The sequence below is a fragment of the Balaenoptera ricei genome, chromosome 13, assembly GCF_028023285.1.
Source record: "Balaenoptera ricei isolate mBalRic1 chromosome 13, mBalRic1.hap2, whole genome shotgun sequence".
NCBI classification, from domain to species: domain Eukaryota; kingdom Metazoa; phylum Chordata; class Mammalia; order Artiodactyla; family Balaenopteridae; genus Balaenoptera; species Balaenoptera ricei.
The window spans coordinates 83,892,088-83,918,347 of record NC_082651.1 but is presented as its reverse complement, the minus strand read 5'-3'; the positions used below and the strand labels follow the sequence as shown (position 1 = coordinate 83,918,347).

Sequence of the window (26,260 nt, the reverse complement as noted above, 5' to 3'; positions counted from 1 at the left end):
TGTACTTAGTGACTGAAAGGGAATGGTTATTTATGCAGATGCTGTTTAAGGTTAAATAAGTTATGGACTAAGGCATTTTCATGGGATATAACATTAAAGAATATTTGTGATCTCAGTGGGAGCTGTTCTAGGGGAAAGGTAGATTTTTGGGCTATTAATGTGTATGACTCTAACCTTAACCAATCTTATAGAGTATTCTGTATGTTCTTATTAGAAGATTTAATTACAAACTGACAGCTATTTAGTGTCTATCAAAAGCTCACTTAAAGTATCAGATATGAGAAGATAGTTTAATGAATATTTTAATTATGTATTCATCTAATTTCTTGTATTAGGTCTTCAGAGAACAAAAGTATCAAGATCATGTCACCTCAGTCTCCCCCAACATGAAAATGCCTGTACTGATTCTGATTTAATGATATGCTGTCTGTCTATAAATATATCTATAAGCAACATCATTTGAATGATGTGCATTTTCTAAAATTATGTTTGAAACTATAGTCCACTAGGTTCATTGTTCTTTTTCAAGTACATACAGTTCAGATACAAAATTTACATGTTTTCTTCTTATCAGAGATGAAAACTTACAACCCTGGAAACATGGACCCAAATTTGACACTCACTGTTTATAATGTGCTGATATTATGAATTTGATAGTGTCTGTTTCAGTTGCCTATTGTCATTTAACAAATCACTCCCAAACTTAGTGGCTTAAAACGGCATTGATTTATTATTTTTACAGTTCTGTGGGTCAGGAATTTGGTCAGGGCTTGGCTAGGGGATTCTTCTGCTCTGTGTGGCATCAGCTGGGTGCATTCACTCAGCTGCTAGCTGGGCTGGAAGGAGGCTTCACTCACGTCTGGCACTTTGGCGTGCCTCCACGTGGCCTCTCACCAGCGTGATAATTTCAGGGTATTCAGATTTCTTACATGGCCTCTTGCTTCCAAGAGGGAGAAAGGGGAAACTGTCAGTCCTTCTGGTCTGTGGAGTTTCAGAATGTCACTTTTGGTCACTGTTGGTCAAAGCAAGTCACAAGGCCAGCCAAGATTCAAGGAACTGGGGTATAAGCATCATATCCTCATGGGTGGAGTGACACGTACAGAGAGAGGGAAGGACTTGATGGCAGCCATCTTTGGAGGCTATTATGTGGCCATACCAACTAACTACCACAGTATCTTAATTTTTAATTTTATTTACAAAGTTTTATTGTGATTAATCCTCTTTACCTTGTGTCTTAACTTGTAACCAATTCAAGTCCTCTTAGAAATTAGATTATACATATTAAATAAAAATTATTACCTTAATTTAGTAGAAAAAATTGGGGTAATGAGGGGCCATGCTAAGTCTCACTCTTGTCATTGTCACTCACTCTAAATTTATCTGGGCTTAACAAGTATCTTGGATTATTTAAAGCTGAAAATCTTAGTTTCTCTGATCTGGAAGGTTTACTGACACATGTCCATGTATATTTTTTAAGCCCTGACAAACTGTGTGGAGCACAGTTCTAGCAAAGGGTACCATAATTTAAAATTCAGATACTCTTTGACTCAGAAAGTAATTCTACTTCATGAGTACACAGATATTCTTTAGAGCATTGTCAGTAATGGAAAAATACTGGAAACACCATATGAGTCTGTCAATGAGAAACTGGTTTAACAAATCATGATGTATTCATATGATAGAATATCATTGAAATTGTTAAAAGAGCAGGAGGGAGTTCTATAAGGAATGATATGAAGTAAGTTCTAAAACACATTAAGTTAAAAAAATCATGATGAGAAGCTGTATAGTATGCCATCACTTTCATTAAAAATACATATAAATGCTTTTTAATGTATAGAATACGAATGAGTACACAGTAAGCAAGGGAAGGGAGCTGGATGACTAGGGGGGACTTTCTATTCACCATAGCCTGTTAGTACAATTTACTTTTTATACCGGGTACATGTATTAACTACTCTAAAACTTAGCTTAAAAAATGCTCTGACAGTTTTATTTTATTTGTTGGTTATCTTCTTGTGTAAGGCAGAATGTTGGGTGTTCCATTCAGACAGGAGCCTAAAGGCCAGTAGGAAAGATTAAACACATGTACCATATCAGCAGGCTGCTTGTTAGAGTTGTCATTTTTGCATTGTCCAAATACCTTGCCCATTGTTTTTACTGGACTGTTTATTTTCTTATTATTGTACTGAAGATTTCTTTTATATTCTGGAAACAAGTTATCAGATATTTGTCTTGCAGATATTTTCTCCAAGTTTGTGGCTTGTCTTTACATTTTCATAACACTGTCTACGGAAGAACAGAAGTTCTTATCAGAACTGTTAAGTTCTGTTCTTAACAGAAGTGCAATATCTCAATTTTTTCTTTTATGGTCCATGCTTTTTGTGTCATATCTAAAAACTGCCTAACTCAGGTGTTGGCAAACTACAGCTGATTCAGCCCACTGCTTGTTTTTGCAAATAAAGTTTTATTGGAACATGGCTATGCCTGTTTGTTTCCATGTTCTCTATAGCTGCTTTCATGCTACAGGACAGAGTTTAGTCTTTGCAACGAGATGATATAGCCCATAAAGCCTAAAATATTTACTGTCTGACCGTTTACAGAAAAAGTTTGTCAACCTCTGGGCTAACCTAGCATCCCCCAAATTTTCTCCTATGTTTTCCTTTAGAAATTTTATAGTTTTGTATTTTAAAATATTTGTCTATTAATTTTTTAAAAAATATTTATTTATTTGTTTATCTTGGCTGCGCCAGGTCTTAGTTGTGGCATGTGGGATCTTTTAGTTGCAGCATGCAGGATCTTTAGTTGTGGCATGCGGACTCTTAGTTGCGGCATGCATGTGGGATCTAGTTTCCCGACCAGGGATCGAACTGGGCCCACTGCATAGGGAGCTCGAAGTCTTACCCGCTGGCCCACCAAGGAAATCTCTAGGTCTATTAATTTTTATATAAGATGTGAGATGTGGGTTGAGGTTCTTTTTTTTTTTTCCCCCGTATGGATTGTCATTTGTTCTAGCACTAGTTGTTATAAAGACAGTTCTTTTTCCATTGAATTACCGTGGTACTTTTGTTGAAAATCAAATCAATTGACCATAACAGATCTATTTCTGGACTGTCTCTTCTGTTCCATTGATCTGTATGTTTATCCTTATACCAGAATTATAATGTCTTGATGACTATAGCTCTATAGAAAGTATTGAGGGACTTCCGTGGCAGTCCAGTGGTTAAGACTCTGCTCCCACTGCATGGGGCATGGGTTCAATGCCTGGTTGGGGAACTAAGATCCCTCATAATGTATGGCGTGGCCAAAAACAACAAAAAAATTGCAGGTCAAGAATAAAAAGATCTTCATTTAAAAAAAAAAAAAAAGGAAAGTATTGAAATCAGGTAGTATAAAATTTCCAGCGTAGTTCTTTTTTTTAAAATTATTTTTAGCATTATAGGTTCTGTGCATTTCCATATAAATTTTAGAGTCAGCTAACCAGTTTTTATTTAAAAAATCCTCATAGGATTTTTTTTCTCTTTATTTATTTATTTTTGGCTGCGTTGTGTCTTTGTTGCTGCGTGGGCTTTCTCTAGTTGTGGCTTCTTTGTGGTGCACGGCCTTCTCACTGCGGTGGTTTCTCTTGTTACGGAGCACGGGCTCTAGACGCAGGGGCTTCAGTAGTTGTGGCTCACCGGCTCTAGAGCGCAGGCTCAGTAGTTGTGGTGCACGGGCTTAGTTGTTCTGCGGCATGTGGGATCTTCCCAGACCAGGGCTCGAACCCGTGTCCCCTGCATTGGCAGGCGGATTCTCATCCACTGGGCCACCAGGGAAGTCCCGCCTGGTGGGATTTCAATTGTGATTTATGTTAAATCTATACACTAATTTGAGGAGAATTGATATATTAACATTGATTAATCTGATCTTTGAAAACAGTATACTTCCATTTATTGAGGTCTTTGATTTCTCACTTGGTGTTTTGTAGTTTTGAGCACAGGAATTTTCCATTTATTTTGTTATATTTATCCTATATCTTTCTTTTTTGAGGCTAATGTAATTGCTACTGTTTTGTTAATTTATTTCTAATTATTAATTGCTGCCATATAGAAATACAATTGAATTTCATATGTTGACTTTGTATCCTGCAATTTTGCCAAATTCTAAGCAAATTTAGTTTCAGTAGTAGATTCTTTGGGATTTTCTATATAGACAGTCCTGTCACTTGTGGAAAAAAGACAGTTTTGTTTGTTTCTTTTTGTTTTTTTTTTTCATCTCTAGGCTTTTATTTCATTTTCTTGCATTATTGTACTGACAGTACAGTGCATTGTTGAATAGGAGCGGTGAGAGCAGATGTTCTTGCCTTGTTCCTGGTCTTAGAGGGAAAGCATTTAGTCTTTCATGATTATGTATGATATTATTAGCTTTAGATTTGTTGTAAATTCATGTCTTAGGCTGAGGACGTTCCCTTCTGTTCCTAGTTTTCTGAGTTTTGAATCATGAATGATTGTGGGTTTTTCCTAAATTTTTTTTGCATCTGTGAAGGTGATTGCTTATATTTTAGTCTATTGATATGCTGAATTACATTGATGGATTTTTTTTTTCATATTGAACTAATATTGCATTCCTGGGATAAATGCTATTTGGTCATGATATATATTCCTTTTTGTATATTGCTAGATTCATTTTTCTAATATTTGGTTAAGATATTTTGTGTCTATGTTCATGAAAGGATATTGGTCTGTAATTTATTTTTCTTACTGTTTTTTTTTGTCTGACTTTTATATCAGAGTTATGCTGTCCTCATAAGATGAATTGGGAAGTGTTTTCTCTTCATTTATTTCTGGAAAATTTATGTATTATTGTTATGATTTCTTCCTTAGATGTTGGTAGAATTTACCAAGGAAGCCATTTGTCATGGAACTTTCTTTGTGGGAAGATTTTAAATTATGAATTAAATTTTCTTAATATATTGAGAGCTATTGTTACTTAATTTCTTGAGTGAACTTGGTAGTTTGTATTCAAACTTCCAAGGACTTGGTACATTTTATCAAAGTTGTAGAATTTATTGCCATAAAGTAGCTCATAATATTCTCTTATTATCCTTTTAATATCTGTACAATTTCTAGTGCCGTCCTCTTTTCATTCTTGGTATAGTTAATTTGTGACTTCTCTCTCTCTCTCTCTCTCTCTCTCTCTGGCCAGAAGTTTATTCAGTGCTACTGAAATTCTCAAAGAACTACATTTCAGTTTCATAAATTTTCTCTCTTGCTTTTTGTTTTTAGTTTCATTTCTTCTAATTCCTTTGTGTTTAATTTGCTCTTCTTTTTCTACTTAAGGTGGAGGCTTAGATTATTGATGCAAGACTTTTGTTTTCTAATATAAGCAGTTTATGTTTTATGCTGTAAGTTTTTCTCTAAGAACTGCTTTAGTGGTATCCCACAAATTTTGATATGTTCTACTTTACTTTTAATTCAATTAAAAGTGTTTTTTACGCAACAACATTCGCATTATAGGGGTCCCAGAAGGAGAAGAGAGAGAGAAAGGACCAGAGAAAATATTTGAAGAGATTATAGTCGAAAACTTCCCTAACATGGGAAAGGAAATAGCCACCCAAGTCCAGGAAGCGCAGAGAGTCCCATACAGGATAAACCCAAGGAGAAACACGCCGAGACACATAGTAATCAAAGTGGCAAAAATTAAAGACAAAGAAAAATTATTGAAAGCAGCAAGGGAAAAACGACAAATAACATACAAGGGAACTCCCATAAGGTTAACAGCTGATTTCTCAGCAGAAACTCTGCAAGCCAGAAGGGAGTGGCATGATATACTTAAAGTGATGAAAGGGAAGAACCTACAACCAAGATTACTCTACCCGGCAAGGATCTCATTTAGATTTGATGGAGAAATCAAAAGCTTTACAGACAAGCAAAAGCTAAGAGAATTCAGCACCACCAAACCAGCTCTACAACAAATGCTAAAGGAACTTCTCTAAGTGGGAAACACAAGAGAAGAAAAGGACCTACAAAAACAAACACAAAACAATTAAGAAAATGGTCATAGGAACATACATATTGATAATTACCTTAAACGTGAATGGATTAAATGCCCCAACCAAAAGACATAGACTGGCTGAATGGATACAAAAACAAGACCCATATATATGCTGTCTACAAGAGACCCACTTTAGACCTAGGGACACATACAGACTGAAAGTGATGGGATGGAAAAAGATATTCCATGCAAATGGAAATCAAAAGAAAGCTGGAGTAGCTATACTCATATCAGATAAAATAGACTTTAAATTAAAGAATGTTACAAGAGACAAGGAAGGACACTACATAATGATCCAGGGATCAATCCAAGAAGAAGATACAACAATTATAAATATATATGCACCCAACATAGGAGCACCTCAATACATAAGGCAACTGCTAACAGCTATAAAAGAGGAAATCGACAGTAACACAATAATAGTGGGGGACTTTAACACCTCACTTACACCAATGGACAGATCATCCAAAATGAAAATAAATAAGGAAACAGAAGCTTTAAATGACACAATAGACCAGATAGATTTAATTGATATATATCGGACATTCCATCCAAAAACAGCAGATTACACGTTCTTCTCAAGTGCGCACGGAACATTCTCCAAGATAGATCACATCTTGGGTCACAAATCAAGCCTCAGTAAATTTAAGAAAATTGAAATCCTATCAAGCATCTTTTCTGACCACAACGCTATGAGATTAGAAATGAATTACAGGGAAAAAAACGTAAAAAGGACAAACACATGGAGGCTAAACAATACGTTACTAAATAACCAAGAGATCACTGAAGAAATCAAAGAGGAAATCAAAAAATACCTAGAGACAAATGACAATGAAAACACGACGACCCAAAACCTATGGGATGCAGCAAAAGCAGTTCTTAGAGGGAAGTTTATAGCTATACAAGCCTACCTAAAGAAACAAGAAAAAGCTCAAGTAAACAATCTAACCTTACACTTAAAGAAACTAGAGAAAGAAGAACAAACAAAACCCAAAGTTAGCAGAAGGAAAGAAATCATAAAGATCAGAGCAGAAATAAATGAAATAGAAACAAAGAAAACAATAGCAAAGATCAATAAAACTAAAAGTTGGTTCTTTGAGAAGATAAACAAAATTGATAAACCATTAGCCAGACTCATCAAGAAAAAGAGGGAGAGGACTCAAATCAATAAAATCAGAAATGAAAAAGGAGAAGTTACAACAGACACTGCAGAAATACAAAGCATCCTAAGAGACTACTACAAGCAACTTTATGCCAATAAAATGGACAACCTGGAAGAAATGGACAAATTCTTAGAAAGGTATAACCTTCCAAGACTGAACCAGGAAGAAATAGAAAATATGAACAGACCAATCACAAGTAATGAAATTGAAACTGTGATTAAAAATCTTCCAACAAACAAAAGTCCAGGACCAGATGGCTTCACAGGTGAATTCTATCAAACATTTAGAGAAGAGCTAACACCCATCCTTCTCAAACTCTTCCAAAAAATTGCAGAGGAAGGAACACTCCCAAACTCATTCTATGAGGCCACCATCACCCTGATACCAAAACCAGACAAAGACACTACAAAAAAAGAAAATTACAGACCAATATCACTGATGAATATAGATGCAAAAATCCTCAACAAAATACTAGCAAACAGAATCCAACAACACATTAAAAGGATCATACACCACGATCAACTGGGATTTATCCCAGGGATGCAAGGATTCTTCAATATACGCAAATCAATCAATGTTATGAACCATATTAACAAATTGAAGAATAAAAACCATGTGATCATCTCAATAGATGCAGAAAAAGCTTTTGACAAAATTCAACACCCATTTCTGATAAAAACTCTCCAGAAAGTGGGCATAGAGGGAACCTACCTCAACATAATAAAGGCCATATATGACAAACCCACAGCAAACATCATTCTCAATGGTGAAAAACTGAAAGCATTTCCTCTAAGATCAGGAACGAGACAAGGATGTCCACTCTCACCACTATTATTCAACATAGTTTTGGAAGTCCTAGCCACGGCAATCAGAGAAGAAAAAGAAATAAAAGGAATACAAATTGGAAAAGAAGAAGTAAAACTGTCACTGTTTGCGGATGACATGATACTATACATAGAGAATCCTAAAACTGCCACCAGAAAACTGCTAGAGCTAATTAATGAATATGGTAAAGTTGCAGGATACAAAATTAATGCACAGAAATCTCTTGCATTCCTATACACTAATGATGAAAAATCTGAAAGAGAAATTATGGAAACACTCCCATTTACCATTGCAACAAAAAGAATAAAATACCTAGGAATAAACCTACCTAGGGAGACAAAAGACCTGTATGCAGAAAACTATAAGACACTGATGAAAGAAATTAAAGATGATACCAACAGATGGAGAGATATACCATGTTCTTGGATTGGAAGAATCAACATTGTGAAAATGAGTATACTACCCAAAGCAATCTACAGATTCAATGCAATCCCTATCAAATTACCAATGGCATTTTTTACTGAGCTAGAACAAATCATCTTAAAATTTGTATGGAGACACAAAAGACCCCGAATAGGCAAAGCAGTCTTGAGGCAAAAAAATGGAGCTGGAGGAATCAGACTCCCTGACTTCAGACTATACTACAAAGCTACAGTAATCAAGACAATATGGTACTGGCACAAAAACAGAAACATAGATCAATGGAACAAGATAGAAAGCCCAGAGATTAACCCACGCACCTATGGTCAACTAATCTATGACAAAGGAGGCAAAGATATACAATGGAGAAAAGACAGTCTCTTCAATAAGTGGTGCTGGGAAAACTGGACAGCTACATGTAAAAGAATGAAATTAGAATACTCCCTAACACCATACACAAAAATAAACTCAAAATGGATTAGAGACCTAAATATAAGACTGGACACTATAAAACTCTTAGAGGAAAACATAGGAAGAACACTCTTTGACATAAATCACAGCAAGATCTTTTTTGATCCACCTCCTAGAGTAATGGAAATAAAAACAAAAATAAACAAGTGGGACCTAATGAAACTTCAAAGCTTTTGCACAGCAAAGGAAACCATAAACAAGACGAAAAGACAACCCTCAGAATGGGAGAAAATATTTGCAAATGAATCAACGGACAAAGGATTAATCTCCAAAATATATAAACAGCTCATTCAGCTCAATATCAAAGAAACAAACACCCCAATCCAAAAATGGGCAGAAGACCTAAATAGACATTTCTCCAAAGAAGACATACAGACGGCCACGAAGCACATGAAAAGATGCTCAACATCACTAATTATTAGAGAAATGCAAATCAAAACTACAATGAGGTATCACCTCACTCCTGTTAGAATGGGCATCATCAGAAAATCTACAAACAACAAATGCTGGAGAGGGTGTGGTGAAAAGGGAACCCTCTTGCACTGTTGGTGGGAATGTAAATTGATACAGCCACTATGGAGAACAATATGGAGGTTCCTTAAAAAACTAAAAATAGAATTACCATATGACCCAGCAATCCCACTACTGGGCATATACCCAGAGAAAACCGTAATTCAAAAAGACACATACACCCGAATGTTCATTGCAGCACTATTTACAATAGCCAGGTCATGGAAGCAACCTAAATGCCCATCAACAGACAAATGGATAAAGAAGATGTGGTACATATATACAATGGAATATTACTCAGCCATAAAAAGGAACGAAATTGAGTCATTTGTTGAGACGTGGATGGATCTAGAGACTGTCATACAGAGTGAAGTAAGTCAGAAAGAGAAAAACAAATATCGTATATTAATGCATGTATGCGGAACCTAGAAAAATGGTACAGATGAGCCAGTTTGCAGGGCAGAAGTTGAGACACAGATGTAGAGAATGGACATATGGACACCAAGGGGGGAAAACTGCGGTGGGGTGGGGATGGTGGTGTGCTGAATTGGGCGATTGGGATTGACATGTATACACTGATGTGTATAAAACTGATGCCTAATAAGAACCTGCAGTATAAAAAAACAAACAAAACAACTAATACTAAACTTTCATTGGGTTATTTGTATGGAAACATGTTAATATAAATGTTTCAGACATTACATGAAATTTCTAAAAATCTTATATTTGTATTTGTATGGAAATATGTATGGAAATATGTTAATATAAATGTTTCAGACATTACAAAAAAAAAAAAGTGTTTTTTAATTTCTCTTTTTAATCTTTGGGTTATTTAGAATTGTGTTGTTTAATTTCCAACCTTTGATAATTCTTAATCTATCTTTCAGTTATTGACTCTAACTTAATTCTGTTTTGGTCAGAGAAAATGCATTATTTAATTTAAATTCTTTTAAATATTTTGAGCTTTGTTTTATGGCCCAGAATATGGTCTTTCTTGGTGAATGTTCCATGTACCCTTGAAAATAATGCATTTTCTGTTCTTGTTGTGTAAACTGTTCTATAAATATCCAATTAGGTCAAGTCAGTTGATAGTATTTTCAGGTTTTCTATAGCTTAGTGATTTTCTGTTTTCTTGTTCTGTTGATTAATAACAGAGGAGTATTAATGTCTACAACTGTAATTGTGGATTTCTCTAATCTCCTTACAGTTTTGTCATGAATTGATCCTTTATCGTTAAGTAGTGTCCCTCTTTATCACTGGTGATATTCCTTATTCTGAGGTCTGCTTTTTCAGATATTAATACAGCCATGCTGTCTTTCCTTTCCCTCCTTTTACTTTTAACCTATGTCTTTGTATATAAAGTGTCTCGTGGATAGCATGCGATTGGATTTTGTTTGTAAAATTTGATCTGATAATCTCTATCTTTTAATTGGGTGTTTAGATAATTTCTATTTAATATAATCATTGAAAGTTTGGATTTAAACCTACCATCTTGCTAGTTGCTTTCTATTTTTGAATCTTTTTTGTTTATTTTTTCTGCCTTCTATTGAATTAATCATTTTTCATAATTTCATTTTATCTAACTCTTGGCTTATTCTGTATATTTATACACACACACATATTTTTGTGGTTGCTCTAGGTCATGGTTTCTTAACCTTGGCACCGTTGGTATTTTTGGTTGGAAATTCTTTGTTGTTGGGTCATGGAGGGGATACCTGTGTGCACTGCAGGATTTTTAGCATCCCTGGTCTCTATCTACCAGATGCCAGTAGCACCCATTCCCCACCCCTAGTTGTGACAACCAAAAAAGTTTCTACACTTTGCTACATGTCCCTGAGGGGGCAAGATTGCTCCTGGTTGAGAACCCCTACTCTACGGTTTAAAAGATATATCTTTAACTTATAATATTTTTTTCACATTTTTTAAAATCACATTTTTTCTTTAAATAATATTATACTACTTCATGTGTCATGTAATACCTTATATACAGCATACTTCAACTGTCTACCTTCCATCTTTATACTATGTTGTCATAAATTTTATTTCTACGTAATTAACCCTACATTATCATTTTTTGCTTTAGTTCGTGTGTAACCGTCTAAAATCAATAAAATATGAAAAAAATAGTCTTTTATTTTTACCTTCTCTTTCTAATGCTCTTCATTTCTTTTTTGTAGATCCAAATTTTCACCTAGGAATTTTCACTGCTACCTAAAGAACTTCTTTTAACATATCTGGTGTCTGCAGGCAGTGAATTCTCTCATTTTATTTGTCAAAAAATTCCTTCTTTCTTCCTTCAGTTTTCAAAAATATTTTTGCTGGTTATAGAATTCTATGTTCAGCTCTTTTTTCTTTCAGTACCTGAAAGGTATTATATTCAGTATTGTCTTTGGCTTGTATAATTTTCTGAAGATAAGGAAAATTTTAATCTTTGTTGTTTGTATGTAGTCTTTCTTTTTTCTCTGTCTTAGAGATTTTTATCTTTGTTTTTCTACAGTTTGACTATGATATACCCATGTATGTTTGTTTGTGTGTGTGTGTTTTGGTGTTTATCATGATTGGAGTTCTCTGGGATTTTTTGCTCTCTAGTTTGTTGTCTTAGATTCATTTGGGAAAATTCTTGGCCATTATCTTTTCATGTATTTCTTGTATCTTATTATTTTTGTTTTCTTCTCCTGGGGCTCCAATTAAATGGATGTGATACATTTTGATATAGTTCCACAGCTCTTGGATGCCCTGAACTCTATTTTTCCTTCAGTGTTTTAAAACTGTGGTTTCATTTTGTATTATTTCTATTGTCCTGTCTTTAAGTCCACCGATTCTTTCCTAATCTGTGTCCAGGCTGCTGTTGAGGCTGCCAAAGAAATTTTTCTTCTCTAATGTAAACAAAATTTCTTTTGTTGTTTCTAGCTTTTCTATTTTACTTTTTTAAAGTTTCCATGTCACTGCTGAAAATTTCCATCTTTTTATGCATGTTATCCATCTTTTCTACTAGATCATTTAACATAGTTATTTTAGAATGTTTGATAATTTCAATTAATGAATCAGTCCTGATTCTGTTGATTACTTTATCTCTTGACAAAGGGTTATTTCTTCTTGCTTTTGTGGATGCTTCATAATTTGTGATTTAATGCTCATCATCATGTACAGAAGAATAGGAGAGACTGAAGTGATCCTCTTCTCTCAGGCTGTTTTTGTCAGAGGTTGAGTCAATCTAATCTTGAAATGAGGTGGGTTTGGATTTTGTGGCCATTATTACCTTCAGTGTACCACAGGCTTCACATTTCTCCATTTGGCTGCTGTTGCCTTGTGTTTAGAGTGTGGCATGTGGTACTACAGGATTTTTCTGTGATCCTGTATCACCCTCATCTTTCAACAGTCTTTGCACATATGTTTGCAGAGGGATTTCATGTTATTGTTTTTCTCCCAGTGATAGATTATTGTTGCTTATTACCCAGTGCTATGCTTGTGGGACAGGGCAGAGTTCTGTTTTGTTCTGGTCCAGACTCAATCCTGGTCAGGCCCTACATTCCTGGGTATCAGTGGTAGGACTTTCTTAGCTTTCCTGCTTTCTCTTCCCTGTGGTGGTCAAACACTGTCATACATTTGTGGTTGGTCTTGGGCAGGAATATCCTTTCCCTCCCTTGTAGTAGTACATCTCTGTTGGTATTGGTGCAGGATCCTTTGCCCAAGACTTTTTCCTCTCCCCCTCCCCCACAGTGGCAGAGGTTTTTTTTGCCTCTACTTTCTCATAGCATCAATGTGTCTTTGCCTGTGTCTGGGAGCTTAAGAGTGTTTTCTCCCCGTCTGGGAGAGGCATTTTGCTTCTGTTCTCCTCTGAAGCAGTGGACTTTTGCCTGGACCCTGGGGTGAGAGGGTTTTCTGTCCTTCCCCCAGTGGCTCTAGGCTTTTGCTCTGTGTTGGGGACAGGTTGGGGAAGCAGGCAGAGCTTCAGACCTGTACTCATCACCTTGTACACACTTGCTTCAGCGATGAAGGGCTTTCTCTGGTTTCCTATCCTTCCTCTAATCTTTCTTGCGAGAATCTGGTTGAGGCATGTAGAAGAACTTGCAATTGAGTGTAAACTCTCCTTGTGTCTGGGGTTCTCAACCACTCCTAACTGACATAATAGTTCATACTTGGTCTTTAAGAATTTGTTAAAATCTTAACTGATTTTTTTTCTTACATACGTGTATGGAGGCCACTTCTTCTGATGACCTGCCAAAGGTAAAACAGTTTGTGTGTACAGCTTCTCCCTGGAGGAGTTTGTCCCTCTTTGGTATTAAATTACTTGGTTGCCTTCTGACTTCAATTCTTTATTAGATTCAAGAGACGTTTTGATTTTATAGATCTGGCTTTTTCTCACTAGGGTGGGAAAACATTCTTTTGTGGCTTTCTGCATTCTAGTTGAAAGTGGAACTACTTAGAGTTCTTGACAGGGTTTGCTATTTCAAACTGCTGCTTATTCGGATCCCTCTTGAATGTTTTCTCTTGCCTTCATTTGCCTCTTGAGCACTTTGTCATTTAGGATTGAACCCAAGGGACTACTTCCTCCATGAAGCTTTTCCTGATCCCACTAAGTAGCATAGAACATTTCTTGAATTGTACAACTGCTTTGCTTCTTGTACAGCTGTATTTCATTTTTGCAGACCCATTGAAACCTTCATTGAGGCTGAGCAGCTTTCAGAATTCGAGACCTCTCAACCTGAGAACTGTCCTTCTACTTTCAAAGTTTATGACTATTATGGTTGATAGATTTTAGGTAGGATCATAAAGTAAACTTGAGATAAAAGATAAAGAAATATACAAGAGAACTTACATTTATTAATATAATAAAAATTTGTGAAGTCATACCACATAGTTTCCTGTGTACAGTTATTGCTCTTGAACTAAATTATTTTCAGAAATAAGACTTAAATTTGTAGAATCTAATTTCTTAGAACTATGGGCTTGGTTACATAAGCTAGTATATATTCACACAATGAAATATCATGGAGTTTTAGAAAACAGTGATAAAACATATCCTAACATGGAAAATCTGCAGGATATAATGAGTGAAAAAAATAAGGTGCAAAACTGAATATTTTGTGTAAGAAGGCAGGAAGAATATAAGATTATATTTGCAGTTAAGTGTATTTGCATAAAGAATCACTAGAAGGATATACATACAAGAAACTAATAAAAGTGGTAACCTATAGTAAGCAAGGACAACGGGAGCTGCATGTGTGATATACAAATGAGACTTCTCAAATATGTTATGTTCCTTTTTACATCATTTTGATTTTTTTTGATTCATGTGAATGTAGTATATATTAAGAAAAGTTAAAGTTAATAAACATGTGAATCTTAAAAGATAACAGGAAGATTTGAAAAATACTTTAGAGCTGATAAAATATGTTGGCCTATGAAATAAAAATCGTGTGTGAGATACCTTTATTTTACATAAATCAGATTTTACAAATGAAAAGGTAAATACAAAGCATGGAGAATTGCAAAGATCAAGGTTTTATGAATCTGGCTCTAGATGAATAAATATATAGAAAAGCTGGTTTTCTAGCATGATTAGAAAGGTTTTGGGTCTAGACCCAATGTGGATGATCCCTCAAAGCAGAAAGGAGCATTGTGTGTAGGCAGCAACTATAACAGAAACACAGAGCGCTGAGAGTGGACTGGGGAACCACTTCTTACTCATGAAACTACTGGGCATACCCTTGGAAACTGATAAAATGTATCTAACTATTGGCAGGAAGAACAGGAGATGAGAATACCAAAGAATATTCTTATTACAAATTAAAACATATAAAGAAACAATAATTACATTATGTAAATAGATTATAGCCCAGAAATCAACCTTGTTGTAGACAAATGAAATGTATAAGAAGAAATTTATAAATCAAGGGGTGGTTTACTTAATTACTTAATGTTGTTAGGAAAGCTGGCAATTTGGAATACAGGTCAGTTCAGAGTTAAATCTCTTTCCATACATCATTTGGAATGAAGTATTCAAATAATTTAGCCCACAGAAAAGTGAAAATCAGAGTATTTATCCGTTATCATTGAAGGGGAAGAAATTTCTAAGCAAAGAAATAATAAAAAGTGAAAAATGCACTGATGGATAAATCTGGCCATGTGAAAAGAAAAACTTTTGTATTGAAAGCCAGCGATAGACTGAAAAAATGTTAGAAGTAGATGAAAGAAATAGTATTTTCACAATATAAGTGGTTAAGGAAAACATAAAACTCCTTTCCCATTCTACCCCAGGTGGGGCTGGAAGAGGGAGAGTTGCACATTTGGGAACAAAGGCAGTGTGCATTATGGGAGAAGGATCTGATTAATGACATAGATAGCATTCAGTGTCTAACTAAATTTGAAGACCTTAATATTATAGCAGGATCAGTCCACGTGGTTGTGTGTTTTTTCTCTAGCAGGTGATTGAATTGACCCAGGATTAGGAATTTGAGAGTGGTGAAGTGGAAGAGAGAAAGTAACGTACTTGGACTGATAGCTTGGGTGACAACCAAGATTTTGAGACTGGTGATAACACAGGGCTGGAAAGATGAATGTAGGTAGAGTGCATCTAAGGGATTGAGTCTGGACCCCGGTTAGAAAAGATAGAGTGGAATATTGAATGACAAAGTCAAGAAGAGGGTAGGACAGCCAGATGGCATGACCCTGAGGGAAGGAATGGGACTGCTTGTGAGTTAGGATCTGGAAATGTTACTGTGGACAAGGTTGATTCCTATGGCCTTAGTCTTCACTCTAGAGGGTTCTTTTCAAGAGCCAGATTTAGCCCAGTGGTTGAAAGTAGTGTTCAGTGATAAGGTTGAAGATGTAGAGGTCTTTAGTTTTACTATGTAAAAAGGGTTTCCAGAGGTCCCTGTGGAAAAGGTTGGAAGGAAGGGCGGCAGTTGGGAAACGCATGCGGTGACTGAGACAGCAAAGAGAACACTGTGGGCATGAAAACAGGAGAAAAGGTAGTCACAATGGTTTATGTTTGAATAAAGCCCAAGGGTGACAGGGGTGGGAGCCACAGGTAGAAGTAACTAGCAAGATTCCTGAATTGACCTGTGGTGTAATGATTGTCTCTGGAGCCTGATCCACTGTGTCATTGTAATCTAAAGGGAATATTAGTGGCAAGCTTAACCCTGGGTGGTAAAACCTAAAGCAGTTAGGCTTTAAATAACTAAAGCCAGTAGGGCTCACATTTCTTAAGCATTCTCTAATGTCTGCACAGTCCCACTGTTTGGAGTTAGCTTTGAGGTAGAATGGGAAGATACAGCACTACCGTTAATTTAGGAAAGTCCAATTTGTCATGTCCTATTGCCAAGGACCCAGGAATGAATGATAGCCATCATATTGGGTGCTTCTTTATCATAGAGGTGTCTTCTGCTGGAAATCCTGTTTCCTCCTACTGTTCCATTTTACCTGAAACTGGGTACTGAGGCCACTGTTGCTGGGGTGACTTCAGCAACTCTGATGAGTGAGTCAGTAGCTTAGGTCTCTTGCCTCCTTGAATTACCAATGCAAAGCCCAATTTGCTGCATACCTCCTTTGGGGATCTGAACCTTTTTAAAGCTAGTAACTAATTACCACTTATCAACTTTATATTTGTTTATTTATTTAACCTTTATTCTTTAATTTCAGTTTTTAAAATCTGTGGTAGGGACAAGAATGGGAATTAGAATTTCTTGAACAACGAAAGCATCTGTATAAGAATCTTTGTATGCTTACAGGGAAACAATGATGTGTCACAGTATCTAAAATCTAATGTTTTCAGTAGCACAAATGTCTCTTTTCTCCTACTTTAGATCTAATGGAATGTAACTGGAACCGACTCTCATGATAAAAATCAAGGACCATCAGGCAAGATCAGGCAGTAAGAATTTTTGCTTCCAAATGAAGACACCGACATTTAGAACTTCTACTTATTCTAAGGTATTCGAGGTACAGTTTTACTTTAATTTGACTCCTTGGCAGTCATTTTATAATGCTGATTTCTATCTATATAGATTTCATAAGTTTAAAAGTTTTTATGTTAGAATGGTTAGCTTTTAGGGAAGAGTCCACCCCCCCCCCACACGTTCCCCCAAATCAGAGAAGAGATTCAGATTTTAAAGGGAAGTCATCCTTATAATTAGGAAAATATGTCAATTATAAGAAATATAACGGACTTCCCTGGTGGCGCAGTGGTTAAGAATCCTCCTGCCAGTGCAGGGGACATGGGTTCGAGCCCTGGTCCGGGAAGATCCCCCATGCCGCAGGGCAACTAAGCCCGTGCACCACAACTACTGAGCCTACACTTTAGAGCCCGCCAGCCACGGCTATGAGCCCGCGTGCCACAACTACTGAAGCCCACGCGCCTAGAGCCCATACTCCGCAACAAGAGAAGCCACTGCAATGAGAAGCCTGCGCACCGCAACTAGAGAAAGCTGCGCACAGCAAGGAAGAACCAAAGCAGCCAAAACTAAATAAAGTAAATAAATTTATTTAAAAAAAAAGAAGAAACACAAATGTAAGAAAATATATCAAAATGTTCATTAAAAAAAGAAGTAACACTGAGTGCAGATTAACACTCAGTATAGAAGAACTGGAATAAATAAATGTCAATTTAATAATTATTTTATTTATGTCATGACCCTCTGAGATGAGCAGTTGAATTCAGCACTCTAACCAAGTGTGCTTACAGGATACAAGAGATCTTAGTGATTGTCCTTTAGTTTGGAAACCTCTCTTTCCTGTTTTCCTAAACTTACTGTTAAGAGTTTTCTATTCACCAAGAAATGTCACTTATACTCCCGGTAGACTGTTTCTAAAGGACCTCGGCGATCTGACGGGTTAGTTTCACTTAGATCAGAAAAACCAGGCATGTAATTAAAGAGTCAAATGATACTTCCAAATCATTGGGTAGCTGTCCACTTTAAAGACTACATAAGACAATTGAAAACAATCAAAGGAAACATAGTATCAACAGAAAACATAGTGGTCTCTATTTTTCTAAAATACATATAAATTTCAAAGAGGGTACAGTTAGTTTGGTGTTTATTTAAAAACAAAATAATTTCGTGTTAATTGTATTTTTCCAAATAGGCAGAAAGTATGGAAAGATAATTATTTTTAGGGACAGTCAGAGTTGGTTGGTTCTCTGTATACATTATAGAGGTTTGTAAATTAATTTTGCTAGATTATAGAGAAGATGAAAATCTGAGAAAAATGTATCACTTATTACTTGGATTTTAAATTTCATTTTATTCTGTTTTGGAAGAAGAATACCTAAAACAGTAAATTCTAAAATATAAGAATCTATATTGGAAAACCTAAGACTGCTTCAGTTAAAATAAATGGATTATTTTCTAGAAGGTCGTGGTATAATTGAGCAGTTTTTGCCAAAGAAAAGTTACCTCAAATCAAATAGCAGATGAAAAAGAGGCTGTTTTGATGAGAAGTTTTAAAACTTCTCTGGCAGCTAGCAGGTATATTGTACTTTTCAAAAATTTTTTGGTGTCATTTTGAATCAAATGGTAATGATGATTAAATATATAATTTGACTTATTACCAGAATCATTTCCCTTTTTAAAAAATTTGGATGTACTTTATTTTTTGGCTGTGTCGGGTCTTAGTTGCGGCACATGGGATCTTTTGTTGCAGCGTGCAGGCTCTTAGTTGTGGTGTGCGGGCTCCAGAGCTCGTGGGCTCTGTAGTTGCGGCACACGGGCTCTCTAGTTGTGGCACACAGGCTTAGTTGCCCCGTGGCATGTGGGATCTTAGTTCCCTAGCATCCCCTGCAGTGCAAGACGGATTCTAAACCACTAGGGAAGTCCCTCCCTTATTTTTTAAAGATATCTTTGCTTCTTACTTTCATTTAACAACATTAGTTGAATGTTCAGGCTTTGCAAAGAATAAGTCTAAATATGTGGAAGGATATAAATTATTCTGTAACTTCATTATGAATGAAGTTGAAGACATCTTTCACTCAGAATGTTTACTCTGGGGCTAGGGAGGCTAAATACTCTCATCTGAAAACCATTTAAAAGCAATTATGAGGACTTCCCTGGTAGCGCAGTGGTTAAGAATCTGCCTGCCAATGCAGGGGACATGGGTTTGAGCCCTGGTCCAGGAAGATCCCACATGGCGCAGAGCAACTAAGCCCTTGCGCCACAACTACTGAAGTCCACGCGCCTAGAGCCCGTGCTCCGCAACAAGAGGAGCCACCTCAATGAGAAGCCCACGCACCACAACAAAGAGTAGCCCCCGCTCGCCGCAACTAGAGAAAGCCCGTGTGCAGCAACGAAGACCCAATGCAGCCAAAAATAAAATAGAAATAAATAAATTAATTAAAAAGAAAAAAAAACAATTGTGAAATGAGCACATAAAATCATAGTTTAGTATTCCTTTCTAAGTAATATAGTTAAGTTCTATATTCAGATGTCAACAAAAAGAGAGTAGGAAATTCTGATCAATTGAATTTGGTGACTAATTGGTTGTGGTTGTTACCCATTTATGGTTCTGCTTGTGAAAGTGCCATATAACCAAATTAGGTTTCTTAAATCCTTAAATTAGGGATTTCTAATTCATCAATTTCTTATATTGCCCCGCGCATTTGCAAACTAATATTTGTCATTTTCCCTTTCAAAAATGAAGTCAAAATTTCACAACCTTGTGCTCAGAAGTTTTATATAATACATTTTGACAATATTTTCTTAAAAACTTTTTGAGAGGATTTTAAGATTTTGAGATAGTGGGATTTTGTTTTTTTGGGAAGGGGGATTAAAACAAAACAAAATCAGTACCTGAGTTAAGGCCCTAGAACATTTGTAAGGTGATGTCTTGGATTATAGTTTACATTAAATTAAAATAGTACCTTTAAAAAATATTTTGTTTGGACTCACAAAAACATTTGAAAACATTTCAACAAGGTATATTGAGGGAATAGGTAGGTATTCCCTTGCCACCATGATTTTCTCTGTAGTGTGATGGAAAGAGCACAAGCTTTGGCTCTTCTACTTTCATGCTACCCTGAGGAATTGAATTAATATTTGTCTTAGTTTCCTTTTCTTTAATAGTTACTTTTTAGACTTTTGATGAAAAATGAAAAAAGTGTATAAAATTATATAAAATGATGCTTTTCAGTGTTAGATTAATGCACATTGTTGCTAAAGATAGAGAAGACCACACTACTGAAGTATCATTCACAGTTATCCTTCTCCTAGCAAAAAACAGGTCAACTCACACTACTACTGAGAAGCTTGTCAAACCAGTTTCAAACTTAACGACAAATATTATGCTTGGAGAGAAAGTAAAATGAGCTTTTGGCAAAAATCCCTTATCAAAAGCATACCATCTGGAAAAGCAGTTACTGTCATGTGCATGCTAGCAGAATTTTTTGTTTTTCAGTTGGATGAAAGCACTGATGTGCTGAGGACATACCAGCACTTCATAGAGATGTGTTACTGTTTAATCACTGAGAAATCCACACTAACAGAAGAGTTTTTTGTTGATATTTTGTTTTATTGTTGTTGTTGGTGGTGGTGATTGGTTGGTTTTTTTAAGCCATTGTTGTCTGGAAAAGTTGCATTGGTTCCTCTGATCAAAGCCCAACAACTTTAGCTGTAGGAGAGGGTGCACTTGGTCTGTGAATAAAAGAAATTGCACCAAGATATAAATTTATATCCTGCTTTTTTCCAGAGAGAAAAATTGGCATTTAATAATGTGATTTCTGGTTGTGATTTAATGTTGAAAAAAAACAGTAAAAATTGTGGATGTAAGCAGTTTTTGGCCACTAACACCGTGTCTTTTTAGGATTTTGGGAAGAAATGGTCAGCAAATATAGGATCCTGCTTTTCCACAGCGATGTATGCTAGCTGTGTAGGGTGACAGGGCTTTACATGTTTGTTAATTTGTTTTTTAGTAAAATAAGAAGAATGTTTCTTTACCACTGATAATGCCATTTCTATGATTTCAAGGAGGCATAAACTTACATTTACTTTTTCAAATAGTCAGAACTTATAACTTCATATTCACAGTATCATGAGTTTCAATGTTAAGGATGAGGTATAAGAATTTTATAAAAGTCTGAATTATGATACAAAATAATTCATATCTAAGAGTTTGACCATTTCCCCACACTTGATGATTTTATTGGGTTATCAAAGAAAAAAAAACCAGTGAATTTTTATCGTACATGTTTAAAAACCACATCTAAATTTTGAAATAGAACATGAAGAAATACTTTCCAGAGCCAAAATGCCGGCAGAGAATATATTAGGAATCTTGTTGCTCCAGTCTCTCAAACTGAAGCATTTAACATCCAGTTTTGAGTGGGATATGCTCTTTTTTGGACATTGAATGGAATGCTGAAAGTAGACTTGAGAAGGAAATATTTCTGTAATTTCTGGGTCCATGTTCAATCATAATATCCAGAACGTATTCAATATAACACAGCTGATTTATAATTAAGAATTAGGCATTTTTAGTTTAGTAGAAATAAAGAATAAGAAAGGAGCTAGTTGAAATGGAAAGCAGCTTATGGCTAAAGCTGGTTCCAGAGCTGGGGCCTTGAACATCTTGCAAGGAAGTTATCATAGGGAGTGGCAAAACAACGAAGGTGCTTAATTGAATGGGCTCTGTCTGGCCAAAGATGAGACAATTTGAGCATTAGTAAGTATAACTGCAATATATAATCAATCACATCCGATATGTTTAAACTGATGAGTTCATGATGATACTTTAAAGAACTCATTCATTTTCTTTGGAGTATGCTAAGAAACCAACTATACCTGAATGTGACCAGTAGTTGAGGAAAAGAAGTGTCTTTTCTCAGGTGTATTCTAGTTACTAGTATTCTATTTACAGTTAAGGGGTGATAAATAGAACATTACCATTTCATAATGAATTCCAGGACGTAAGCAAAGATCATCAGTGGCTGCTAACATCACAGGAAGAGAGACAGTCGGACATTAGGTTTCTCTTAATGAAAGTTCACAATCCTTTCTGTGAAGTATCGTTGCCAAAAAAATTGAATTTGAAACTAAATCTGATCAAGCCTGTAGCTCCAACTACCAATTTACAGAAAACATAGAAGACAGGGAAACAAGTGAAATGATACCATAGAGATGCAGTCAGCAGAATCTAGACTATGGGGAAGTCTTTGGGGCACACAACTTGGTTTTTTTTAACAAATAAATTGTGAGGAACAAAAAAAGAGAAAAGAAGGAAGAAAACTGAAATTAATAGCAATGTTTGGACTTTATTTGGGTCCAGATTTTAATAAATAAATATTTATAAAATAATCAGGGAAATTTGAACACTGGATATTTTATATTAAGAAATTATTGTTAATTTTGAGGTGTGATAGATAACAGCATGTAGTTATATTGAAAAAGAGTCATTATCTTTTAGAGATACATATTGAAGTGTTGATGGATGCAAGGATTTGTCTGGGATCTGCTTTATTATCTGAAATAGAGGGAAGACTGTGGCTGGGGATGAATCAAGATTGGCCATGAGTTGATCATTGTTTAAGCTAGGCACTTGTGGTGTTGGAGGGTGGGGTGGTGGTGGTGTAATTCTTGATATTATTCTCTAAGCTTTTTTGAAAATTTCCATAAGAAAAAGGTCCAGAAATTTACATTTTCTCTTTGTTGGCTTATAAGAATACAATTGAACTATGTGTATTTAGCAACCTGCCGAATTTTTATTTCTAATAATTTCTTGAGTCTTTTGGGATTTATATATACAAAATCATATTGTCCACAAATGACAGTTTTACTATATAGTGCTTACTGTTTACCAGGTTCTATTTTAAGCACCTATGCGTATTAACCCATTAGGTCCTTGGAAGAGCTCCAGTGAAATAGACATTAACTTGCCCAACGTTGCGTAGCTGGTATGTGGCAGAGCTGGGATTTGAATCCAGGCATTCTAGCCCTAGAGTCTGTGCTTCTCTGATTTTTATATCTCCTTATAAGTTTTTTATTTAACCCCTCCACTCTAATCCTTGTACCTTTTATTTCTTTTGTTCGTTTTAGTGTACTGGCTAGAATTTAAACTTTTAAATACCAGTTTTCATTTGTAATTTTGATTTTGGAAGTTGTCTTAATATTTAGTGAATCCAGAGTCCAGTCAAATTTACTCCTTTATAAATACAAGGTACTCACCAAGAAACTAAGAATTGACTTAGTATGAAGCTAGAAGCCAAAGAATAAAGTGTATCGCTATTTAAAGTTGCCAAGACATGGAAGCAACCTACATGTCTATCTAGAGAGGAATGGATAAAGAAGGTGTGGTATGTATATACATTGGACTACCACTCAGCCTTAAAACAGAATGAAATAATGCCATTTGCAGCAACAGGGATGCATCTAGAGATTATCACACTAAGTGAAGTAAGTCAGACAAAGACAAATATGATATCACTTATATGTGGAATCTAAAAAAAAAAACGATACAAATGAACTTATTTACAAAACAGAAATAGGCAACAATCTTATGGTTACCAAAGGGGAAAGGTGGGGTGGGGGATAAATTAGGAGTTTGGGATTAACAGATACACACTATTGTATATAAAATATATGTATTTTATATTCAGAATACATATTATATATATATATATATATATATATATATATATATATATATATATCTGAATCACTTTGCTGTACCCTGAAACTGACACAACATTGTAAATCAATTATACTTCAATTAAAAAAAGAAAGAATAAAATGTATAGTAACAGCTTCTAGTTTTTTTTTCAAAATTAGATTTATCTCCCGATCTGCAAGCAGCCTATTCCTGGTCCCTTTGACTTTGAGTTACTTGTTGATTCCATTGGTCCTATTTGCTGAATTTCTCTGTGACTCTTTGATCTTCTTCCCCCGACCCCCACACCTGTCATACAATTACTTCTCATTTGACTTTACATGGTTTCCATGAGATAAAATCAGGGGAAGCACTTAGCACACTGTCTAGCACATAACATATATCTAGTAAATATGCCTTTTGGTTTAAGAGAAAGCTACTTCACAGTTTTGTTTAAAAATTGTTCTTATTTCTTTAATTAATTTTTTAAATGGGGAGAGGCAAATATGGCTTAGTTACTTTAAGAAGCCCGAGGCCTGGGACATGGGGGAAAAACTGATGATAATGTGCTGTGGTCATTTAATGAGTATCTCTGTGTTCTCTGTAAGGCACTTGCTTATACTAGTCTCTCAGTTTGAGAAAGATTACCGAGAGAGTTGGATGCCAAAATAATACTTCTCTACTAGGGAGTGAGGTAGGAACAATTTAGGGGAAAATGTAACTTGTCCCAACTCCATGGGATTTTTACATTTCTCTTTGGCCAGCAGCAAAATACATTATGATGTAGTAAGATAGCTAAGCTTCATGAAAGGAGGCATATAGGCTTCAATAAGGAGGACAATTTTTGGTTTCACCCTCAAGAGAAAGAGATGGGTCATAATTACAGATAACCTTTTCCTGAAGTTTGTGGAAGGTGACCATCTGAAAACTCGGTGTAGCTAGTTGAAAGTTGTGCTGTTTTTCTGTCCTTCGCTGCCTTCCTCCCTCCATCCCAAGTGCTTGTTATTTTGTATAGCAATAAACTGAAACAACCTTTTAACATATCTTTAATGGTATTTTTGAAAATTATATTAAACTATTTGGAAACTGAAGGTTGTAGAGGCACAAGAATTTCTTTCATTTTCCAAATAACAGAATATAATTATTCAATATAATTATTGAATGGCACAGCTATTGAAATTGAATAACCAATTACTTGACTGTTTTGCTTTTATGGGCTGTAGTTTATTGGTAAGAAATAAAACATATTTTTTGAAGAATAAAATAAATGTGTGTGGTGGAAACTCACTCTTCTATCTGATCATGAAAGCTTTGAGTGGAGAGATGTGGAAAGATGAAATACTCTCCAAACTACACCTGGATGCTATGGAAACCAAAAGGTGATATGCAAGATTAAGCACAGTTGAGAGGTGCTCAGTTTAACATCTGTCATCAGTTAGTTGGTAAAGGCATTGAGCCATTTATTGTTCTGAAGATGATCTTAGGAGGCATAGCTAAAGTGGTCAGTTACAGAGTATGGGATCAGTGAATTTAAGAGAAAAGAAAGCTGATAGGAGAAAACAAAAATGTAATAATAATAATAATAGCTAATATTTAGTGTTTACTGTGCAGCAGGCAATGTGATAGACACTTAAATATATATTTTCAGATACTATCCTAGTAACCCTGTGAAGTGTAAACTGTTATTACACATATACGTATGCAAATAAAAAACTCTGCATAGCAAAATAAAACACCAAAAAAAATTTTTTTGTAGGAGGAAAATGAATCTTAATAAGGTGTACTTTGAAATTAACTCACAGGAGAGCCAGGATTCCTCCATCTCTTCATCTTGGAGTGAAACCAAAAGCTTGAGTTCAGAAACTGATTTTTAATCAGAATTGAAAAGGAAAGCGAATTCTAGTTTAAACAAGCTGCAAAAGCGTAGATTTGGGAAAACCAGGGATTTAGGGATTTTGCTAGTTCAGTATAATTTTATGATATGCTAGGGCTCCTGAAAAGTTATTGTAGTCACTAATTATTAGTTGGAGTATAGTGTCTCATACAAGAAAAGTCATAGCTCTAACATGCTAGTCAAATCACATTTTACTGTTTTACAGAAGGAGGGATGCCTTATTGGTTTTGAAATGGCGTTTGATATGGAGTGACTTTCAAGTATTTTTATCACTTTAACTTCCTTCTTCAATTAAAAATGAACATGGAAATGAATTTAAATAGCTATTAATATTTTCGAGAATTTTCGAGAATATTTTCGAGAATTTTTT

At 35.4% G+C, this 26,260-nt stretch overlaps 1 protein-coding gene across 8 annotated transcripts in view; it reads left to right on the top strand.

Moving 5' to 3' along the window:
- Positions 1–26,260, top strand: part of NCOA1 (nuclear receptor coactivator 1) — a 268,347-nt gene that overhangs the window by 49,438 nt on the left and 192,649 nt on the right. For 6 of the 8 annotated variants that reach the window (XM_059893498.1, XM_059893493.1, XM_059893496.1 and 3 more), the window contains exon 2: positions 17,231–17,357. The exons of 1 other annotated variant lie outside the window; for it this stretch is intronic. The gene's annotated coding sequence lies outside the window, so the exon portion shown is untranslated. Of the gene's footprint in view, positions 1–17,230; positions 17,367–26,260 lie in introns of all 8 variants that reach the window. One more of the 8 variants, XM_059893494.1, reaches the window with a different exon arrangement.